This window comes from Lissotriton vulgaris, chromosome 1_2 (genome assembly GCF_964263255.1).
Source record: "Lissotriton vulgaris chromosome 1_2, aLisVul1.2, whole genome shotgun sequence".
Classification (NCBI taxonomy): domain Eukaryota; kingdom Metazoa; phylum Chordata; class Amphibia; order Caudata; family Salamandridae; genus Lissotriton; species Lissotriton vulgaris.
In genome coordinates, this window is record NC_141686.1 from 86,071,841 (window position 1) to 86,094,943 (window position 23,103).

Consider the following 23,103-nt stretch of genomic DNA (forward strand, 5'->3'; position numbering starts at 1 on the left):
GAGAGTGTCAATATATGCCGTCTGGCAAAATTAACGATTATTTGCATTTGACTGAAATTCTGGAAGGGTGCTGGTCGGCGTGGTATTTCCTTCCTCCCGATGGAGCGCGATGGTGCTCTGAAATTGTAGGGGTGCATCATAATCATGAAAAGTCTGCATCCACATGTATTCTTCTGTTAAATTAACTTTGATTAGTAGAAATGTGTTGTAATAATAAGGTGAAGTGAAGGGGTAGAAATGTGTGTTGTGCCATGTAATAGAAATAATGTGGCATTCATGTTTACATGTGTCTCTTTCTGATGTCTATTGCAATTGCTTAACGAAATAGCCAAGTGTAATGAAATGCATTCAATTTCAACGTGCACCATGATGAAGATTGCATGAAGAATAATGAGTTGTGCTTAATATGTAATGAAATGTAGTTGCTTGCAGATGCAGCATTATTAACATGTGTGATTAACTTGATGTTAAAGGCCTAAATGAAATGTCCCCTTTGTGAAGGAGACAGGATGAGTTAGGAGAAAGGGGTCAAAAGATCGATTTGGAAGAAGCATCTTAGAACGGGGGATCCGGAAAGAGACACGGAGGCCCTGCAGCGATGGCTGACTGAGAGGTTAGATGATCTTGCCCCTAGGGCAACCCCCCGGTCCACGGCGAAACGGCAATCTGCGCCATGGTTTACAGAGGCGCTACGCATGGCTCGCAGCCAATGTAAGGTCGCTGAGCGGGCCTGGCGCCATCAATACGATGGGGAGGCCAAACTCGTCTATAGGTCGGCGGTGAAGGCCTATCACCGTGATATTCTTGGTGCCAAGCGGGAATACCTTGCCAGGAGGATTGAGGCGTCGGCGAACTCCTGTAAGGAGATCTTCACGATTGTGAAGGAGTTCACGTCTCCCACTTCTTATTCACCTCCGCCTGTATCACCTGATGCGTGGGCGCGTGATCTTGCCACCTTTTTCACCGACAAGATTAAGGCCATTCAGGCCTCCTTCTCGGAGAGCACGATGGAGAGTTGCTGTGATCTCGGGGCAGGACTTGGAACATCGGCCATGCCTATGGCTATCCTGGAGGACTTTCCACCTGTCTCCAGTGACATGTCCCGGACTCTGTTAGCCAGTCTTAAATCTGGCTCCCCACTTGACCCCTGCCCCGCCAAATTTTTGGCTGGGATGGCGGCAGTGGTGAATCCCCTGGTCAACCCGATCCTCAATGCCTCCTTGAGGGAGGGGAGTGTCCCACGCACCTGGAAAAGGGCGATGGTGATCCCCCTCCTGAAAAAGCCTGGTCTTGATGCCGAGGTCTTGGCCAATTATAGGCCAATTTCACTTCTCCCGGCTCTGGCCAAGATCACTGAGAAACATGTTCATGGCGTCTTGTCGAACTTCCTAGAGTCCAACAATCTGCTCCATCCATCCCAATCCGGTTTCCGTCCGAATTTTAGTACGGAAACGGCGTTGGTGGAGGTCTCTGAGATCATCAGGGAGACCTTGGATGGGGGTGGCAAGGCCATGCTAGTCATGTTGGACCTGTCGGCGGCTTTCGACACCGTCCCCCATGAGGCGCTTCTCGCCAGGCTCTACGACATCGGCCTAAGGGGGACGGTGCTCAGATGGTTTACATCTTTTCTGGAGGGCCGCCGCCAGACGGTCTGGGTTTCCCAGAGCTCCGCCGAGATGCCGCCGTTGGGAGTTGGGGTTCCACAGGGTTCTGTGTTGAGCCCGACATTATTCAACATCTTTATGTCCCCCCTGGCGGCTGCGGTTGAGGCTTACGGAGCCCAGATCGTGTCCTACGCCGATGACACGCAACTCCTCTTCACATGTGAAAAAGATCAGACATTTGATGGGGAGAGAATTCGGGACTGCCTGGACAGGGTCTTCAGCTGGTTCCAGCGGAATAGTCTGAAGGCCAACTCCAGCAAGTCGGAGGTTCTATTCTTCGGCTGTGCCTTCGATCCCGAGTGGCGGCAGTGGTGGCCGGCCGCCATGTGTCCTCCGGCACAATCCTCCTTGGTTGCCAAGAACCTGGGTGTTAAGCTCGATAACAAACTCTCTCTGAGAGCGCACGTCCTTGGCCTGTCCGGCACCTGTTTCGGCATCCTCAGAATGCTCCGCAAGTTCCTTCCTTTATTGTCTGCGGAGCACAGACGGATTACGGTGCAGGCGCTTATCGGATCTAGGCTAGACTATGCCAATGCCCTTTTCTTAGGCCTTCCGGATTACTTGGTTCAGCGTCTGCAGGTGGCACAGAACTCTGCAGCCCGGGCAATCTTTGGTCTGCATAGACGAGCACGGGCTTCTGGGTTGCTGCAGACGCTCCATTGGCTGCCGATCCAGAAGCGGATTGTTTTCAAATCCCTGACGCTGGTGCACAAGGCTTTGTTTGGCTCAGGCGCAGGATATCTGAAGAAAAGATTAGCTTTCTATCGCCCTGCTCGCTCACTGCGTTCGGAATCCCTTTTCACTGCTGTGGTTCCACGCGTGAGGAAGGCCCGCATTGGGGGGCGCTCTTTCAGCCTCAAGGCCTCCCAGCTGTGGAACTCGCTTCCACTGGTATTCCGTAGCACTCCCAACTTGCTTCAATTCAGGAAGAATTTGAAGACTTGGCTTTTTAATCATTCTGTTAAGGTGGGCTTTTTTTTCCTTCTCTTTTGGGTTCTGTTTTACTTGTTATGTTGATTATACACTGTAGCTGCCTGTGGAAAGCGCCGGGACACTCTTTTAGAGTAGCCGAGCGCTATAAAAATGCACTTTAACATAACATAACATAACATAACATAACGAGCTCTGTAGCTTTGGCTACTGATTTACTCTGTGAATGTACTTCGTAGGAAGTCTTCACAATCTGATACCTTTAACTAATTTTGCCTGGGAATGCTAAGTAGGGATGTCACCTCAGAGAGAGAGAGTAGGGAAAGTTTAATGCTTTTTACTTCCTAGCCACAGATGAAGTCTGACTTAAATGTTGGAGCAGTCCTTGCTTATGTTCTATTTCTAGAGTTGTTTATTCTTTTTATGATGCACCGGAGCAGACTAATTCGTAGGTTTGGTTTTGTATTGGTTCCAATGTATTTTTACAACCTCGTCTTGAGGTGCTTGTATATTCAGTTGTTTTTGGCTTTGTAATAAATCACCTAAACTGAATCTGGAGTCTGTGCTCTTTCCGAGTTGCAGTTATTGGGTTTGCTAGATTGATGCCGCCATGTCTGATACTCCTCTTTACACTTCTCAGAGGGTAATAAAAGATCTGTTGACCCAGGGTTCCTTGTAAGTTTTGTTGGTGGAACTTGACTTAATCACTCCTAACTTCCCGACACGGCTGTACGGTAGCCTAGCGATATGTCAGTGTCACGCCTGCCAGTTCTCCGGCCAGATTGCGCTGTCTGTCAAAGATGGCCGCCCAGAAACGCTCATGCGCGAGAGGGATGGGCAAGAGCATAAAGCATGACTTTCCCGTAACTCGGGGCTTCGCGTTCTAGTGTATTCGTGTTCCCGTTGTAGCACGTCACTTCCTTTGAGCCGTTTTTCATTTCCTAGCCGTTCGTGAGACTGTATCTTCTGCTCTAAGCTCACGTTTTTGATCCTGTTACGGATTCTTCGTATTTTGAGTAGTTCCTGACTACATTATGGATACACTTCTTGTGCATCCTTATCGCCTCCGTCCTCCAGTGCTTCCAGACGGACCTTCGTCTTTTGCCATATTGGACGACCCGATTCCTTGTATCCAGCTGACTGGTCTGCATCAGCCTGCCATACTCAGACATAGTTCTGTCCCCCAGGGTGGGAGCCCTTCTGCTCTTGTGGGTCTGGAACAAAGCCGGACTGGGGTGGAGTTGCTTCTTACATACCCCGAAGCAGGAACAGTATTCAGGATGGTGAGCCTCAAAGACTTCCTGCCCTTTGTTATGCTAGCTAGGGGAGATGAACGCCACCTTGACCAAGCCCCACTTTTGGCGGCAAGGTCGGCAGGAAAATTAGTAGTCAGGAGAGGTGTGTCCCCTCTCAGCCAGGACCACCCTTAAGGTATCTGAGCTGAAGTAACCCCCGCCTTAGAAAATCCTCCAATACGATTAGGGAATGCCCCCTCAGTAAAGGCAGGGGACATACGAAGGGTGTAGTCACCATAAAGTTATGTAGCCCATTGGTTACTACCTGCAAGTACCTGTAACACCCCTAAATTCAGTATTTAAGCGCATTCCTGAACCTTGATCCTCAGATTCCTGCAAACTATGAAGAAGAAGCTGTGCAGCAAAGCCTGAAGACGACGACTTACCCCTTAGCCCTACAGGCCTGTATCCAGCTTTAAAGACCTTGTAAAGAAGACAACGCCTGTCCTGTGGCCAGAAAATTCCAGAAATCTGAGGAAGACTGCCTACCCTTCAACAAAGACCAGATCTCTCGAGGAAAGCGTCTCTGCCCAACTACAAGGACTCTAGATCCAGCTGGATGTGCGATCCCTGCCCACGCTGCACCAGATGCCCACGGCCCAAGTCAGAGTGGCTCACCTGTCCGAAGAAGACTTCCCAGTGCTCCTGACTTCGACACAATCGGTGGCTGACCTCTCCTGGACTCCACGAAGATGCCTGCAGCCTCATCACGAAGGGTCCCCATGATGTTGACCGACTCTGGTAAAAGAAATCCAACACCTAAAGGCACCCCTGCATCCTCAACCCCCTGACATTGGGGTGCCCAGCCACGGGGCCCAAGCATCCAACAACACATCTACTTACCTTCCCAGCTGTTGGTCACCTTCATCCAGCCTTCTGGTCATAGCCACCAGCCTCTTTGTGTGATGAGGTTCCCATTTATTTGCATTGGGCGCATTGCATTTCTTAAACATTGCATTGAGTGTCTATTTTGTACATTGCCAATCACTGCTACTGTTGATTGACATCACAAAATATTTTCAGGATCACTGTAAAATATTTTCCTGCCTTTGCAAGCACCTTTCCACTGTACCTGAAAAGTATTGCTATTTTAAAACTGATACTTACCTGCTACTGAGTTTCTCTTGGTTCTAGAAATAAAAAGAACAAGGTAATATTTTTATACAAAACAATTGGGGCCAGATGTAGGTAGGCATTTACCGGTCGGTAACGGCCGAATTCGGCCGTTACCGACCGGTAAATGCAATTTGAGATGTAGGGCCCTGTATTTTACAGAATCGGTAAATTTACCGATCGGTAAATTTACCGATTCTGTAAAATACCGAATCGGTATTTTTTCGGATTCGGTAAAATTGATATGTAGGTGGGACTCTTCTGAGTCCCACAAGCATTACAGAATCGGTATTTTACCATCAAATACTATTTGATGGTAAAATACCGATTCTGGTGTGCATGCTCATGTGTGCATGCACACCTGTGCCATATGACTGGCAGACCTGCCCTTAGGGCAGGTATGCCTGCCACATGGCCCCCAAACCTTTTTTGGGGGTGCTAGAGGGTGTCAAAGTGACACCCCCTGCACCCTTGTCAGAATCGGTATTTACCGATTCGGTAAATACCGACCGGTAATGCCCCATTCATTCCTATGGGCTTCAAAGCCCATAGGAATGAATGGGGCATTACCGGTCGGTATTTACCGAATCGGTAAATACAGATATTTACCGATTCGGTAAAAGGAACATCTGGATGTTCCTACATATCCACCCCTCAGATTTACCGATTTTTAATTACCGAATCGGTAAAATTCGGTAATTAAAAATCGGTAAATCTCATTTACCTACATCTGGCCCTTGGTCTTTAATTCAGTTTTTGAGTGTGTGTAATAATTTCTTGCCAGAGTGTGTACAACAAATGCTTAACCCCTTCCATGCGCCCGTCGGCCAACGGCCGTCGCAAGCACTAGCCCCGTAGGGCGGTGCACATCTGTTGGCCGGCGCGGACCCGCCGACCTAATCAAACCGCCGCACCGCGGTGGAATTGCTGCCGCGGTTAAGCAGTTAACACAGCCTCTTGATAAGCCTAACTGCTAAACCACACTGCAACAAAAGAGAGTAAGGTATTCTGCAGCACACATGGAAAGAGGAAAAAGCCTCTTGTGATTGTTCTTGTGTGTTTTTGTGCAGGAAGGGCAGTGCAGCAGGCATACGGCAAAAAAACACCATAAATTAGTCCCTAGGTATTTTAAGTCAACTCCTTGAGGAGAGGGATCGGTGCAGTGCTGAGGCCACATGGTTTCACCTCTGCATGGCTGCACTGTTTGTATATACACAATCACGATTTCTTCTCTTTACAGAAGTACTGAATTCTGTTTTATGTACTGTGTTTGTTCTGAGGACGTGCTATGGTGCAGGTTGTTGCATCATCACAGGGTCACCTATCTCCACGTCCCACAAATCGAATACCAGATTCGGTACCTGCACAAGAATAGAAGTCAGCTGCATTTAGACTTTTTTCAGCGGTCCAAAACATCAGTGCATAGTAGAAGCAAGGAAGCAGCTGAGAGAGGGGAGGAGAGAAGAGTTTGGAAGGGTGATCTGGAGTACACAAGTGACATGAGGGGTTTCCTCCTTCTGAAGAGTGTGCAATTAAATTAGAAAAAAAGAGCAAAACGGTAGAAAAGAAATTATGTCATATTAGTTAAGAATGCACGAATTTAGGTGAATAACTTTAGGCATAACATGTTTAAATAAAAAAATATCAGTGAAATGCTTTGGATCTGATATATATTATATGTGTATATGCACGACAGACGCATGTAGAATTCCATAAAAGCCACTAGGTGGCGATATTGCACTATTCCAGACATCCTCGTCACACATTCCCAACCATCTCGTAAAACGCTTGTTAGTCTGGCTGTTGCACAATTGCTTGGGCTCTTAATAATCGGTTATGATATATATTCTTCTGCAACCATCGCGCATGAATTTTATTACAACCCTCTATCGCGGAGACTCTACCTTTTTATGGCTACAAAAAGTATGCGTAATGAACAACTCAGAGTCGTCAAGCAGTAGAATGCTAGTTAAGTGGTAGTTAATGCCCCAAATGATTTTTATGTTCCAGGATTCACGAGTCTTGCAGTTGGAGGGGGCGGGGGATCAAGAAAGGCGGTGAATGGAAGGGAGTGTCTGATTACTTACCATCAATGCCTCCCAATTAGTAATCTTCACTACGCATACACGAAGGGCCTCATTTACAAGGCCATAGCGGCACTTTTTTGACACTCTGGTGGCGCAATGAGCTGTAGCATATTTACAAGGCCACGCAAAGCCACTTTACGTGGCTTTTCATGGCCTTGTAAATATGTGCTCCTTTAATGCAGAACACTGCATGAAAGAGGCGTTTCATGGGTGTTGCTGTGGGAGTTCCTACGCAGCACCCATGGATTTTGAAATATTCTCATATTTACGAGGAATCGTAAATCTGGGAATGCATCAGATTCCTACGCCTCACAGGGGAGGCGTTGGAGTGGCGCAACGAGGAGAAATACTTTTATTTTTCCTTGTTCATTTCCTCTTTCGAAGCGTGCTATGCAACCAATGGTTGTTTTTTGTTGTTGCAGGAAGGTGTTTCTTCCTGCACAAAAACAATAATCCCCGCAACGCAGGCACGCTTACAACATGACGCAAGGGTGCCTGTGCTCGTGCACAGCTGCTGTTTGTGCCCCGGCGCAAGGGAGAAGGACAGGAATGCACCGTATCTTGTAGATACCTCACATTCCTGCCCTTTTCTTTTGACACACAGCATTGCAGCAGGAAGGCCTGCGGTGTTGCCGTGTGTCAAAAGTTTGCAAAAGGAGGCCCAAAGTGCTCTAAAAGAAGTAGGCGCCGTACCCCATACCAGAGTACCTGCTTGCTTCTGAGAAATGCCTGTACTCTCAAATTAAAAGTATCGCACCTCTGCTGAGGAGGGCAGGTACTCAGTACATGAGAGTAGCTGCCATTTAAAGCACTGCATGCAGTTAAGGAAAGGACATGTGATCATATCATGATAACTTCCAATTGACCCCAAAACATGTGTGGCACCTTCAATCAGTCTAAGCATTTTGAGAACAGCCCTTGACTTCATTGGGCTTATAGTTTAATTTTCCCATTATAAGTTTGGGTAATAGTGTCAAAGTGTTCAAGTTTGTTTGGCTTGCAAGAAAGGACTAGCTGAAGGGTCACACACAACGGAGTAGCCAGAAAATGAAAATACGCCCCACTTTGAATCAAAGCTTTTATGGCACCAAGCAAGCAAAGCAAGTCAGAGCAACTCTCCCCTTGAAGTGCATCTATCCATTCACCTTTTTATCCTTCCATTCATCCACAGATATCCACCACTTCCCCTTTACATTCTGTCACCCATTCAGTCTTTCATCCATCATTCAGTCTGTCACCATTCCATCCATCTGTCTGCCCAACCCTATCCGTCTATCTTCAAACCTATCCATAAAACATATTCATCCTTTCACTCAATCATCCATTCTTTGATTTATCCATCCATCCATCCATCCATCCTTTCGCTCATCCATCCACCTTTTCACTCATCCATCCATCCTTTCACTCCAGCCAACCATCCATTCATACTTCCATCCATCCTCCCTTTTACTCATTCATCCATCAACCCTCTAACTCAGCCATCCATCCTTTCAATCATACATCCACCCTTTGACCCATCCATCCACCCTTTCACTCATCCATCCACCCTTTCACTCATCCGTCCATCTTTCACCCTTTCACTCATCCACCTGTCCACCCTTTCATCAAGCCATCCTTTCTCCCTTTTACTTATCCATTCTAACATCCATCCTTTCACTTATCCAGCCACCATTTCACTCAGTCCAACGATGCATCCATACTTCCACTCATTGATCCATCCATTTACCCTGTAATTCATCAGCCCATCCTTTCACTCATGATTCAGAAAAGGGGGTGGTGATGAACAGAGTGTCTGAATTAAGCAGACCACTCCTACCCAGTCCAAAGATCAGGGCTTGATCCATCACCGTTTTTCAGCTCACTGCACCATCCCAGCTCAGAACTTGGCTATATGCAAATTAGTCTGACCCTGGCCCAGTGCATCATGGGAACAGGGCAGACCAAACTACCAAGCCAATTCTTATGCTGGGAAGGAAACAAGCTACCGGGGACCGGTTTCTAGTATTTCAGCCGTCTTCGGCCCGGCTTGCTTGAATCCTGATGGTGCAATGAGCTAGGGACTCACATCTGAGTATACCCTTCCACGCTTATGGTGGACAAAAATGATTCAGAAAAGGGGGTGGTGATGAACAGAGTGTCTGAATTAAGCAGACCACTCCTACCCAGTCCAAAGATCAGGGCTTGATCCATCACCGTTTTTCAGCTCACTGCACCATCCCAGCTCAGAACTTGGCTATATGCAAATTAGTCTGACCCAGGCCCAGTGCATCATGGGAACAGGGCAGACCAAACTACCAAGCCAATTCTTATGCTGGGAAGGAAACAAGCTACCGGGGACCGGTTTCTGGCATTTCAGCCGTCTTCGGCCCGGCTTGCTTGAATCCTGATGGTGCAATGAGCTAGGGACTCACATCTGAGTATACCCTTCCACGCTTATGGTGGACAAAAATGATTCAGAAAAGGGGGTGGTAATGAACAGAGTGTCTGAATTAAGCAGACCACTCCTACCCAGTCCAAAGATCAGGGCTTGATCCATCACCGTTTTTCAGCTCACTGCACCATCCCAGCTCAGAACTTGGCTATATGCAAATTAGTCTGACCCTGGCCCAGTGCATCATGGGAACAGGGCAGACCAAACTACCATCCTTTCACTCACTCATCCATCCATCCTTTCATCCTTTCTCTCATCATCTATCCACCCATCCATCTACTCTTTCATTTATCCATCCACTCATCCATCCTTCCTCTGTTTCATTCATCCATCCTTTTACTCATTCACCCATGCTTCTATCACCCATCTTTTCACTCATCCATCTACCCATCCAAACAACCTTTCACACATTAATTAATCTTTTAATTCAATCATCCATCCATTCACCCTTTCATCCAGCCATCCATCTACCTTCACTTTCCCTCATTCATTCATTATTTCACTCATCCGTCCTTACATCCATCCTTTCACTTTACCATCCATCCATCTTTTCACTCATCCATCCATCCTTTCAACCCATCCATCCATTCAGCCTTCCAATCCATCCACTATTGCACTATTCCAGACATCCCCGTTACACATTCCCAACCATCTCGTTAAACGCTTGTTAGTCTGGCTGTTGCACAATTGCTTGGTCTCGTAATAATCGGTTATGATGTCATATATTCTTCTGCAACCGTCGCGCATGACTTTTATTACAACCCTCTATCGCTGACGTGGAGACTCAACCTTTTTATGGCTACTAAAAGTATGTGTAATGAACAACTCAGAGTCGTAAAGCAGTAGAATGCTAGTTAAGTGGTAGTTAATGCCCCAAATGCATTTTATGTTCCAGTCCATCACAAGTCTTGCAGTTGGATGGGGCGGGGGATCAAGAAAGGCGGTGAATGGAAGGGAGTGCCTGATTACTCACCACCAATGCCTCCCTATTCTTTCACTCAATCACTCACTCACTCATCCATCCATCCTTTCTCTTATCATCCATCCATCCACCCTTTCAAACATCTTTCCATTCACCCCTCCATTCAGCCATCCTTCATCCCTTTCACTTATCTATCCTTACATCCATACTTTCACTCATTCATCCATGCATCTATCTATCCACCCCTTCACTCCCCCACCCATCCTTCCTTCCTTCCTTCCTTCCTTCCTTCCTTCCTTCCTTCCTTCCTTCCTTCCTTCCTTCCTTCCTTCCTTCCTTCCTTCCTTCCTTCCTTCCTTCCTTCCTTCCTTCCTTCCTTCCTTCCTTCCTTCCTTCCTTCCTTCCTTCCTTCCTTCCTTCCTTCCTTCCTTCCTTCCTTCCTTCCTTCCTTCCTTCCTTCCTTCCTTCCTTCCTTCCTTCCTTCCTTCCTTCCTTCCTTCCTTCCTTCCTTCCTTCCTTCCCTCCCTCCCTCCCTCCCTCCATCCCTCCCTTTCTCCCTCCCTCTGATAGGTGGTAGGGCTGAACCGACTGAGGCAAGAACCTGTTCAATAACCTGATTGATGTGTCCATGGAAATAGTGAAGCATTTGCTATATAAAATAGGGAACACACTGAGACCAGTACCTGCCCTATAGCCTATTTACCAGGTCCAATATTGACTAATCTGTTGGCTGTGGAGCTCTCCATGGCTTTTCCAACTCAAACAGCATCAATATGCTTACCATAGCTCTCAACATAATTGCTTCACCCTGCTACTAGACATTAAAAAACAGACAACGGAGCAAGTGATCAGCATAGTCTATGCTATGCCTAGAGAGCTAATAAATGGCTGTTAATAATGCCCATAGACATAGTATAACCAAACTATTTTGGCAAGCCACTGCTTCATAGCCTTGTTACTATGTCAAAGACGCAGCTTCATCACCTAGTTACTATGTCCAGAGATATAGTCGAGTCATTAGCAGACAAGTCACTTAGCACTATCTCTATACATGCTAGGTGGTAGGAGCACTTGCTTGTAAATATAAAACAAGCACAGGCAAAGCCAATAAGTCTCGTCTTTGGGACCTACTGGCTTAGCCAGCGCCTTTTGGCAATGCTGAAGAACATTGGTAAAAGCACAATGCTTTCTGTGATGTGCATTTAGGATATCCACCAATTCGGTGTGGTTACTTTTTGCCTTTTGCTGGACTCTATTTAATTGCTAGTTTGTAGACTCTGCACACCTGGGCACTGAATCTGAAATATTAGTACATCTCCCCTATGTAAGCCATAGTGCTACAAGGCAGGATGCGTGGTATTTAAAAGTGCGACATGAAGAAAATTAGTGTTACCATGTCCCTACAGCAACAAGACCCAAAAAAACTATTTTCAATGTGGCAGACCTAGTTGTCTAATGAAGAAAACTAGGGGACAGATTAAAATAATATTACTGTATCTTGGGAATGGGACTAGCTAGAAACATAACCAATATTTCAATAGGTATTAAACATCCAATTCAATAGTTGTCAGATTTTTTATAACTATCACAGAAAAGTAGCTTTTAGAATGTTACCCTTTACCTCTTGCAACTGTCAGCAGGTTAATTAGAATATGCCTCAGCCAGCTCTTTTCCTGTGCTCAGCCTTTCATAAGTGCGAAAGTAGTGTAAAATGCCTCCAAGAAGCAAACAATAGGCTGACCTGAATGTATGACGTTACAACGCATACATTTACAATGCATGCCTTTACAATGCAGTTTTTACTTCGAAACATCCTTCCCAACGCATTCGTTTACATAGCATGCCATTACATCACATTTTCGGAAACTACCTTTACAATGTATTCCATTACATCGCATTATACCTTTACAACGCATATCCTTACAATGCATACCATTACATTGCATTTAAGGTAAGTGTTGGATAGTGTAGGGGTAATAATTACTATTCTGACTCCAGTGAGTACAACAGTAGAGTAAGTGTTGGATAGTGTAGGGGTAAGAATTACTATTCTAACTCCAGTGAGTGCAACAGTAGGGTAAGTGTCGGATAGTATAAGGGTACTATGCGTTGTAATGGTATTCGTTGTAATGACTTGAGATGTAATGCCTACGTTGTAGTGACATTCATTGTAATGACATGCGTTGTAGGGGCAGGCAATGTAATGGCTGAGTTGTAATGGCATGCGATGTAAAGGATGTTGTGATGTAATGACTGTTATGTAAAGGTAGTGCTATGTAATGACTGCGTTGTAAAGGTTGCTTCTCTGCTGACCTGAATGGACAGAGATGATGCCACCAAACTCCACAGAATATGCAGGGTGGGGACTGTGGGCCTCTTTTTGACAGCACAGGGTGATTCCTGCTTGACAGTTCTCTTGAGCCACAAGTAACAATTGGGGCCATTTCAAAGGGAGAGAACAGGATACCAAGTCAGTTCCTGTGGATCGCCAGTTTGGTTGCTGAAGGGCCCTGCTTTGTCCTACCAGACATTTGTCTATGGGTTTGTTGTTGGTACAATACCTGCTTCTAACTGGTATTTAGCGTTTGATGTGGAAGGATTTGGGGATTACCATAATACACTCCGCACACACCCTCAGCCCCAATGTTTAGTGTGGCTGAAGACTTTCACCTTCTTGAAAATGCCTTCACACATGTCATTTTGATCCTGTTTGCAGTAAGGCAAAAAAGAAGTACTAAAAAAGTGGGTAGCGCTGACCCCAGGAACCTTTTCTCCATTGATTAGTGAGTGCTCAGTGAGCTACCCCACCCTCTAGCTGGTTCCAGGCATAAGTGAGGCACCTACTTCAGAACGCATGGACCTTTGGAAGATCAGCAGAGCCTGTCCTGCTATCTGTGACCTAAGAGGAGCACTGAATGACTGGATCTGCTCTCTCCTGCACACAGGATTAAGTGAACCCCATGGGTCATAACGCTGACCTCTTGTGTGGCTACAGGGATATAACCAGCTTCAAGAGACCCTTTCCAGGAAGAACCCAGTCGACCAGTGGCAACTAGACCTCAACTGAACCCTGTTGTATGTTGGCTTTTGCCTGATGCCATGTGAGCCTCAGTCTAAGTGCCTCCCCTGAAGTCTTCGAGAGCTTCAGAAGTGTAGTCCTGTGGTTGATTTTACCCTAAAAGACATATGGCCTGATTTGAAGTCCTCGAAAGAAATGTTCCTCTAGGATTCATTCAAATATTGATCAAACATGTTGCTATGATACAATTGGCGAAAACAGAACATGTCTTCCTTTATTATAGATCATGTCTATTCGACATGCTGGGAGTAAGTATGCAGGCCTAGATTTTTTTAAATCTTAAAAGTGAACAAATTCAAAGTTGCTACAAGGTCAAATCTGATGAAAACCTGTAAGATTGCCTGTAAGAGGTCGAAACATTGACACTTTTAGGCCTCACCTTCATGATTCATGGACGCACTGTCTAAATCTGAATACTAAGTGTCAGATTTTGATAATGATTTATTGTATTTAGGTGTAAACTATTTTGTACATACTGTAAATATTGTCTACACTTAAATGTGTTTTATGTTTTTGTTCACTTTTTTTGCACTTGCATTGCACCATCACTAGGATCACCTGTGTCATTAAATTATTCTTGTGTATTTTTAGTTATGTTTAATACACAATAACATTTAAATCACAGATAAATCTAGGTTGACCTGATCTATTATAAAGGAATTTGTTTTTTCACCAACTGCATCATTGCAACATGTTTGATTTATATTTGAAGGAATCCTAGGGGATAATTTATTTTGATGACTATATTGCCCATGGTCCTTGGAATATTGGGTGCCTGAGCTTTAGATGACTGCTTTAGAGTTCAGCAGACCAGTTAGTCCTTCACAAATGTGACAGATAGCCCATCAACCTAATCACAAGTGCATTTTATCCAATGGCACTTGTAATAAGGCGGACAGGATATGCATCACATCTGTGATGGAATAACAGGTCCGCCGAACTCTAAATCAGGCCTTAAGTTAGAAGGTAAAATCTTTGACAGGGCCAAACCTGGCTGGTGAGTCCGAACTACGGTCCATCGCAGTCAGCCTGAAATGGCACCTATGTCCTGGCCTACTAGGACCATAGACTATAATTGGTGCCTAGCACATTTTGGCTCTTGTCCCACTTAAAACTTGAAAATCGCATACCCGATTCCCTTTATTGGATTTTTGTCATTTTGGTGTAATTTCTGTTCATTACATTGTACTAAATTTTACTAACTTATGGGCCTATTAGGATGGCGGACGGACCTGCGTCCGTCCGCCACCCTAGAGGAGGAGGGACCGTCCGCAGGGGCAGCGGCGGTCCCTCCGTGCTAATTAGGATGTGACCGCCACCCTGGCGGTCACATCCTGTATTTTTAACATTGCGGCGGTTGCTGCTTGAAGCAGCACACGCCGCAATGTTAAAAAAATGCATGTTTACCTTTACATGCACGAAGCTGCAGGCACCGCGTGGTGCCTGCCACTTCGTGCACGCAAAGGCAGGGGAGTACCAAAGGTACCCCCCATGTGCACCCCCCACCCCACCTTCACCCCTGGGGGCCCGCAACGGGCCCCCGAAGACAACACCGTATGCCTTTCCACGGCGGAAATGTCACAGTGGAAAGGCATAGTACCGCAGCTATCCTAATATGGCTGGCGGTGTCTGATAGACACCGCCAGCCATGTTAGACCTTTTCCGCCGCGGTCGGAAGGCGACCGTGGCGGAAAAGCGGCGGACGGAAAATAGATCCATCAGCCATCCTAATCTGGCGGGGGGGTCTTATTCCAGTCTGCAGCGGATAATCCGCATCCTCCGGGCCGGCGGTGGCTTTCGCCGGCCCGAAGGATGCGGATTATCCGCAATCATAATCGGCCCCTAGGTTTTTTTTTTTATTGCTTTCACTTTTGACGTTGTTACTGTTGGGATACTGCATAAATACTTAACACTTTGCCCTAGGTTAAGCCTGCAAGCTATGTGTAATAGTTAGGAAGGGGTTGAGCTCAGGTTAATTTAGTGACTTTAAGGGTTAACCCTGACAAGAGTTGGGATTATTAATTACTCCTTGAGGTGGGCAGTCACCCACTCCATACAGTAATCCAGTGTCCTACAGTGAAAAATCTGAACATGCCACTGACTGGTTGATAGGCCGAATACAAACATCAGGCCTCAAAAAATTGACTTTTCTATACAGCTGATATGCTGAACTCACATATTTGCAGGTGCTCTCATATGTGATAATGAAGGAAAAGGAAGCTTGTTGAAATAAAATACTTGCCCAGGATCAGATCATGTGAGACAAGTTTACAGGTCAGATCACTAGACCTGCAGGTCTGGTAACATTTTTATGATTTTTCGAGGCATTAACATTCACTAAAGAGTACAAAGTAATGGGGCAAATGTAGGCATGCAGCCAGGGTTAATGAGTGATAGTGCAAATCTGAAAATGCACTAGGGATTACTGAGTGATGGGTAAACTATGAACGCGCATAATGGTGATAATTCTACGGCGGGCTTCTTGGAATGATGGTGTCTACTCTACATAATCCCTGCACTGGCATAAAGATGGCGATTATTATTATATTGTAGGCACGCCTGGCATCTACACCTGGTGTAATTCTTGCATTAATATAATGCCGGCATCTCTATATAGTTTGCTGGCATTCTTGCTATTGTGGTGCATAGCCCTGGTGTAATGCTTTCACTGGCTTAATATTGATTATATGATTATAATTTACATTTTTATAACATTATCACCACTGGTTTAAAGGAGTCTGTAATGTTGGGATTTCTTTGTCAAGAGGATTGATGAATGCAAAGAGTCCATAGATTCAAGCTGTTTTCTAATGGAAGGTGTTATTTTTCTCATTGAGGAAATCATCAAATTCTTAGTATCAATCTTTAAATATTGTCTGTTGGATTATCTCAGTACATGATTCATTTGGCAATGTAAAGAGAGTTTTTTCAGATGTTTTTTGCAATGTTGATCTGAGATCTAAAGAAACCAGCAGGAGGATGTTTTTCTTGTATGTAAATGTCTGTACTTTTCGGAGATGTCTGTGATTTGGTGAAGGGAAATTCTTTAGTCTTTTCTCAATTGCACATAGAACTTTCCTTATGCTAGTTAAAGTTGCAGAGTCCTGTGCTATTGATTTCTTGGTTTTATTTCATCTTTTGAGGATCTGATATTGTCTAAAGAATCAGTATGTCATTGCACTATCAAAGTGTCATCTTGAGTGATACCTTTCGAAGAAGTACATGTCTTTGTGTGGTTCTTCGGGCGTTTTTTGATTTCTGATCAGGTTCTTTGCCGACTACAAATCAATGCTCTGAATGTCCCTAACCCAGGTGATATCTTTAGGCTGAGCGTACCAAACAACGCAAACTATTTGGTTGCAAAAGTACTATTGTGGGCTTACCAAGAACTTAATCTGGCGCACATTCCACCCATTACTTATGATTGGTTGGGTTTATTATCTCATTTGTTTCCTTTTTATTTGATGGCTTTCCTTATCCATCTTGTGTGTGTGCTTCTGCTAGAGCATACCCTCTTTACCATCCTCCTGACTGGATGACTTGTGTCCTTCCACTGCTCCCATTTAGGGAACAACTTTTTTATTTTTATTTAAGCACTCATTGAAAGTACACATATTTTCTGTCTATCTCCCCATCTCCCCTGTGTGCTGCTTTCCCCTTTAGAACAACCCTGCCTCCATGGAACTCCAGTTACAACCCTTTTAATAGAAAACACTGAGTGAAAATCGAGGTGTCAGCCCAAGTTGATCATACATCATTTCACAAATTGACAAATCAAAATATAAAAGGTAATATACCATCATCTAGCATCATTCTCTAAATGAGTATTAGAAAAACTCCTTTTGATCTAATGTCATCAGATGTATCACTACAAATCTAGTTACAGTCAAACAATGACAGTCTAATTATAGATAAGACTAAAGTAACACTGGAAGGAGTGCCCTTGAAAGGAGCAAAAGGCTTCCTTCGGGGTCACGTCAACAAAGAGCATTACAACAGTGTACCTTTTGAAATATTTGATGAGAGGAGAAATGAAAATACATCATGGTTGCGTAAGAATTCAAGATGGAGTTTAGGCATAGTTTAGGCAAGCACAGGAAATACGGTTTTACAAGGTGCAACCTTTTTATTTTATTCATGACACTTGTCAAAAATTTTTAAAAAACAATTAGAATCTTCTTTACCATTCTCCTCTCTGATTGCTTTTAATCAATCACCACAATCCTACTAATCTCATTTATAATACAGGTTCTTTAATATTCAGCTTCTTGCATTTCGATTCTTCCTTCATCTCATCATTAACATAAACCTTCATGTTCTTCATCTCTAACACGACATCTCACCTTTTCCTTTTCTTTGTATATGGTGGTACCACTTTCATACACTCACATTCTAAACCCCTTTTAAAGCAAGATAAAAAAAATGTGCAAATGAATGAGACCAATTATACAAATAAAAATAATAATTATTGGGGTGAACATATTCATGAGAAATCCCCCACCAATACTTTCAAACCATTCACCAACCTTTCGAACCCCTTTCCAATCTTATTGAACCATGCACCAACCGATCCCCACAACCCATGCTCTTCGGGACCCTTTCCCTCATGTGAAATGTTAGTAATGTTATTAATGGTACTATTAATAAAGCTTACTAATAACCAGGTATAATGGTACAACACTGCTGGACCCTCAAAAATCCACAGACGCTGCCCTCTTTCCCAAAAGAATATCTTGGGAAAGGCGGTTCAGGATTATCATTGTACATTTAGCCTTAAGTTATACATTAATATTAATGAAAGCACCAGAAGTATTAGTATCTGAACCAAAGTAGATGTTTTCTTTATTTTCACATCATTCAATGCAACAGTAAGAACAGGAATCAAAGCTCCAAATACACCCGTCAACAGTTGTACAAACCCGTACTTTGATCTTGTAAGACCCATATTACTTTTTTCACTCATCTCATTCACATGATACACATCTGAAAAGACCAAGCGCCTGATTTAGATCTTGGCGGGCATATTACTCTATCCCATCCACCAAGAATCTAAATCCCATAGGATATAATGGGATTAATATTTGGGCGGACGGGATATCTGTCACTGATGTGACTGAGTAACCCGTCCGCTAAGATCTAAATCAAGCCCTGAGACAAAATAGCTGCTACCCACCCAATTGTGTGGTAGATTAAAATAAGCAATCTTATCACAGACACCATAAGTTGCTCTCAGAATTCGTTCTTCATCAGAAATGTATCCCCTACCACATAACTTAGATTGTACTCACTTTTACCAATAACTTCAACAGACTCTGAGACTTTTCATGCACCATATACACTACTCCTTTCTTTTGTTGTTCCACCCGCAGTGTTGAATGCAATTTTGAAAATCTGAATTTCCCAGTTTCTACTAATTCTCATTGTATTCTTTTACACATTTCTTCTCCACATTATTCAACACACACATAAACTCATTTTTAATCTTGCTTCCAACTAGTTCATGTAATGGTTCTCAGATGATTATAAATAGATTTCAAACCCCCAGCATCAGGAAGAGATTCCAAAGAGATGTTGTAATCCATAAGGTACGAAGCGAAAAAATATTGATCCCGGAAAACATTTTAACAAAAACATTACAAGACACAGAGTATTACAGGGGAAGTTGCATATAGGTTACAACCTTTGACATAGATTTTGGATGAAAAATACAAAAAATCAATCTTGACACTCATATCTGCATATTCCAACAATAGATTTGAATACATATTCTGCTTAAAGTTCCCTCGAAATCTATCACTATGTGGTGACTTTCAGTCTACTGTATCACTGTATGTAGTGCTTGACTCTTTACTAAGATTTGTGGGACAATCAGATGCAACTGGTGAAACTAAACACACCAGTAAGCCACCTGGAAATGTTATTATCAAGATCAATGAAAGTATACGACATTTTGAGCAGGATATTTGCTTGCTTGTTCCTATAGTTTTAAAAGAACTAACAAAAGCCTAAAAAAGTGAAAAATATCTATTCACTTATTTTAAAGGTACAAATTCAAAACTTCAGGGTTTTTAGAAATTCAGTTCAGTTCCATAGGCTCAGTCAATTTGATGCAAGGTCATGAAAAAAAACATGTTTGTCGTAATTGCACGGAGCCGGCACTTAGTCACCTCCATGCCCTTCTTGCAAAGGAAATTATTGCACAACCAACTCAGGCACTCTCTCCCACATGCTTTCACTTCTTTTTCAAACGAACAGAATGCCAGTGCTGCACAATTATTTCTTAAATTCGACAAGACAATGAATAAAACATTTGCCCTTCAGAACCCACTATTTCAGTTCCGAATAAATCTTCAAAAAATATTTCTTTTCTTTCATAAACTTCAGCAGAACCAAAGAATGTCAGCTACCTTTTACTCACCCAAATGCATACTAGAAATACTAGACCCAATCCACCGCAAAGTAACACACAGCAGAGCGGTATGTAAAAAACCAAAAACTATTTATACGATCTATAACACTTTTCGGTGTCCGTTAAAGGTACCTTGCAGGCGTGCGCCCGCTAATAAGTAGAAGAAACAACAAGGGTTTGGCTAAAGCGCAGCAAGGCTACGCCACTATAGTAATCAACAGAACAGAATGCCAGTGCTGCACAATTTTTTCTTAAATTCGACAAGACAATGAATAAAACATTTGTCCGTCAGAAACCACTATTTCGGTTCCGAATAAATCTTCAAGAAATATTTCTTTTATTTCATAAACTTCAGCAGTTTTTTACATACAGCTCTGCTGTGTGTTACTTTGTGGTGGATTGGGTCTAGTATTTCTAGTATGCATTTGGGTGAGTAAAAGGTAGAAAATTCTTTGGTTCTGCTGCTGAAGTTTATGAAATGTACAAGAATTAATTTCCCACAGATTAATTTAGCTTTCATTTATTTTTTATTTAAGCTGTGCCTTATATTGTATACAGTTAGCTAAATGTGAAATTCTGAAGAAATTACAGGAAATTTAGGGGCATATTATCAAGGGGGTTTATCTCCGCTTTTTTGGCTTTAAAAGCCAAGAAAGCGGAGATAAAATTATCTCCCTATTACCAAGCTGTCGCTAACACCAGTTAGCGACAGCTAGTAGGAGATAGCGACCATCTTGGGCCCCACTTTGCATGTCAGTGATATTTATCACTAATGAGATGCAAAGTGGGCGTGCCAAGATGTTAGAGACTGAAAACAGTCGCTAACATCGCTATCTCCTATTACCAACTTTTGGAGATATTCGCGCTAAGCGGGAATATCTCCAAAAGCTAACACCTGCCCTGAGCAGTTCTTAGCCATGTTATCCAATGGGAGGTGGATAACATGGCTAAGAGCATTTGCTCGATAATGCATGAATATCGCTGACTATTCAGCGATATTCATGCATTTCGGCCGTTTTTTATCGCATTTGCGATAAACCTTGTTAATAGCAAGGTTTATCTGCGATAAAAATCGCCGATGTGCGGCGATAATTTTTGTCTCTAAACAAGTTAGAGACAAAAATTATCGCTAGTTGTTGGTAATATGCCCCTTAGTTTTTTAGATATACCTTTGACCCCACCCCTATGCCCGTTCACTCTCCTGCACCCCCTTCATGTACTTCGACCACTGCTAAGCGCTAGGGATGGGTTTACAGGTTACATATGTTGCTTCAACAAGTGCCTTAATTGGAGCCTTATCTGAGAACAACAGTTTTTATTAGAGATATGTCAGGATAATCCAAGGGTACTCATAGTACAGCCCGCACTGTCACCTGAAGGCAGCGATAGAATGTTGATGTTGTGAGAGACAAAATCCGATAAGCTGGGAGCACTTGTGTTTACTATATCTTAATAAACGTTCTTGAACCCATCTACGTGGATACCTTCTTTACTACATGTTTGGCGACGTTGGAAACGGAGCTGAGCCAGGGTCAGCGAGGTGTTTCCCCCCTGGAGCAGTTTGGAGCTTGGTCGGAAAAGTGAACTTGATTTGGTGACTTACCCTTCCTGGGTGCTTCTCCTCTGCAGTTCGAGAAGGGAGCAGTACAGGGAGAGCAGGGAAATTCGGTGAAGAACGCAGAAGTTCATTGATGCTATCTCCCTCTCGAAGAAGGGCTGGTCACAGCAAGCTGAGGTGCGAGGTGCCCCCGCGTTTCGGGAACAAAGAAGAGGGAAGGTGTGCCCTGCGAACGTGGTGAGAGAGAGCAGCAGGATTTCAGGCCGTCCATCGGGGAGTTCAAGAGGCAGGTCAAATGACGAGGGGGAGCGGAGGAGCGTTCTTGAAGTTTGCCTGGTGAAAGCGGTTCAGCGATCGTTTTCGTGAGGTATTGCTTCGCTCCTGTCAACGAGCGTGTACTCTGGTGAGGTAACTGCTTCGCTCCTGCCATCGAGCGTGTGGAGTGGTGTGTACGGCGCTTGAAGCTACAGACTCGTGTGAGGAAGTAAACGAAGGCGGTCTGCATGCCTGACAGACTGTTTCTGGCGAGGCGACGACGCTCCTCACAGGAAGTTCCCGCCCTGGACATTATTCATTGCTTGCAATTGGTTCGGTGAGGGAAGTCCAGTGAGGAAGAAAGAGGACTAATGTAGTCTCACCAGCAAGTGGTTTAACGATTACACTTTACTGCAAGAAAGTTGTTTAAAGGAAAGTAAATTTCACCTCTCTGGGTGTGGAATATAGGTACATCGAATTTACCCTGCACAAAAAGGAAAATAAAATAAAGGGAATTTTAAATAGAGCTGGCAAATTAGCCCTGCTATTGGGGAAGCTTTTAGAGATAGTTACTAGTGTTATCTGGAGGGAATCCTGTTTTATGGCCATGGCAGGGGCAGGAATGAGCCAGCCTCCACCTTTCTAAAATGATCTGGGTGAGCCTGACATCCCATGGAAAAGATGGGAAGGTATTTTCAAGTCATACCTCATAGCCATTGGGGGAGGTAATTACAACAATTTGAGAAAGCAACATACATTACTGCATAATTTGGGAATTCATGGTAGGAAAGTGTTTGAGGACATAACTGGCAGGCAGGTAGATGATGAACAAGAAGAGGTAGAAGGGACCAATGTGTACGAATGTACGTTAATGAAATTGGAGGAACATTTTAAAATTAAACTGAATGTGGTACTGGAGAGCACAAATTTTACAAAAGGGCGCAAAAGAAAGATGAAAAGGCCAATAAGTATGTTGCGGTCCTGAGGGGCATATCTGCCACATGTGAATTTGGGGCATTAACGGACTCTATGATAAGAGACCAGATTGCTAGATGCACTAATGACCCTAGGATCCAGGAGGAACTCCTTACAAGGAACCCTGACCTAGAGGAAGCTCTGAGTATTGCAAAAGGTTTAGAGCACACTGCGTTGTGCATGAAGGAGATGAAAATACATGATGGGGCCACAAGAGAGAAAAATGAGAGCAAAGGGGTACAAGAGGGGTGAGACAGTTGGTAAAGTGGGGGAAAAGGCAAGGAGTAATCAACGCAGCAAAATACAAGGGTTACTATGCTACAAATGTGGTAGTCCTAATCACCTGGCAAACAACTGGAAGTGTCCTGCCAGGGATGTGTTATGT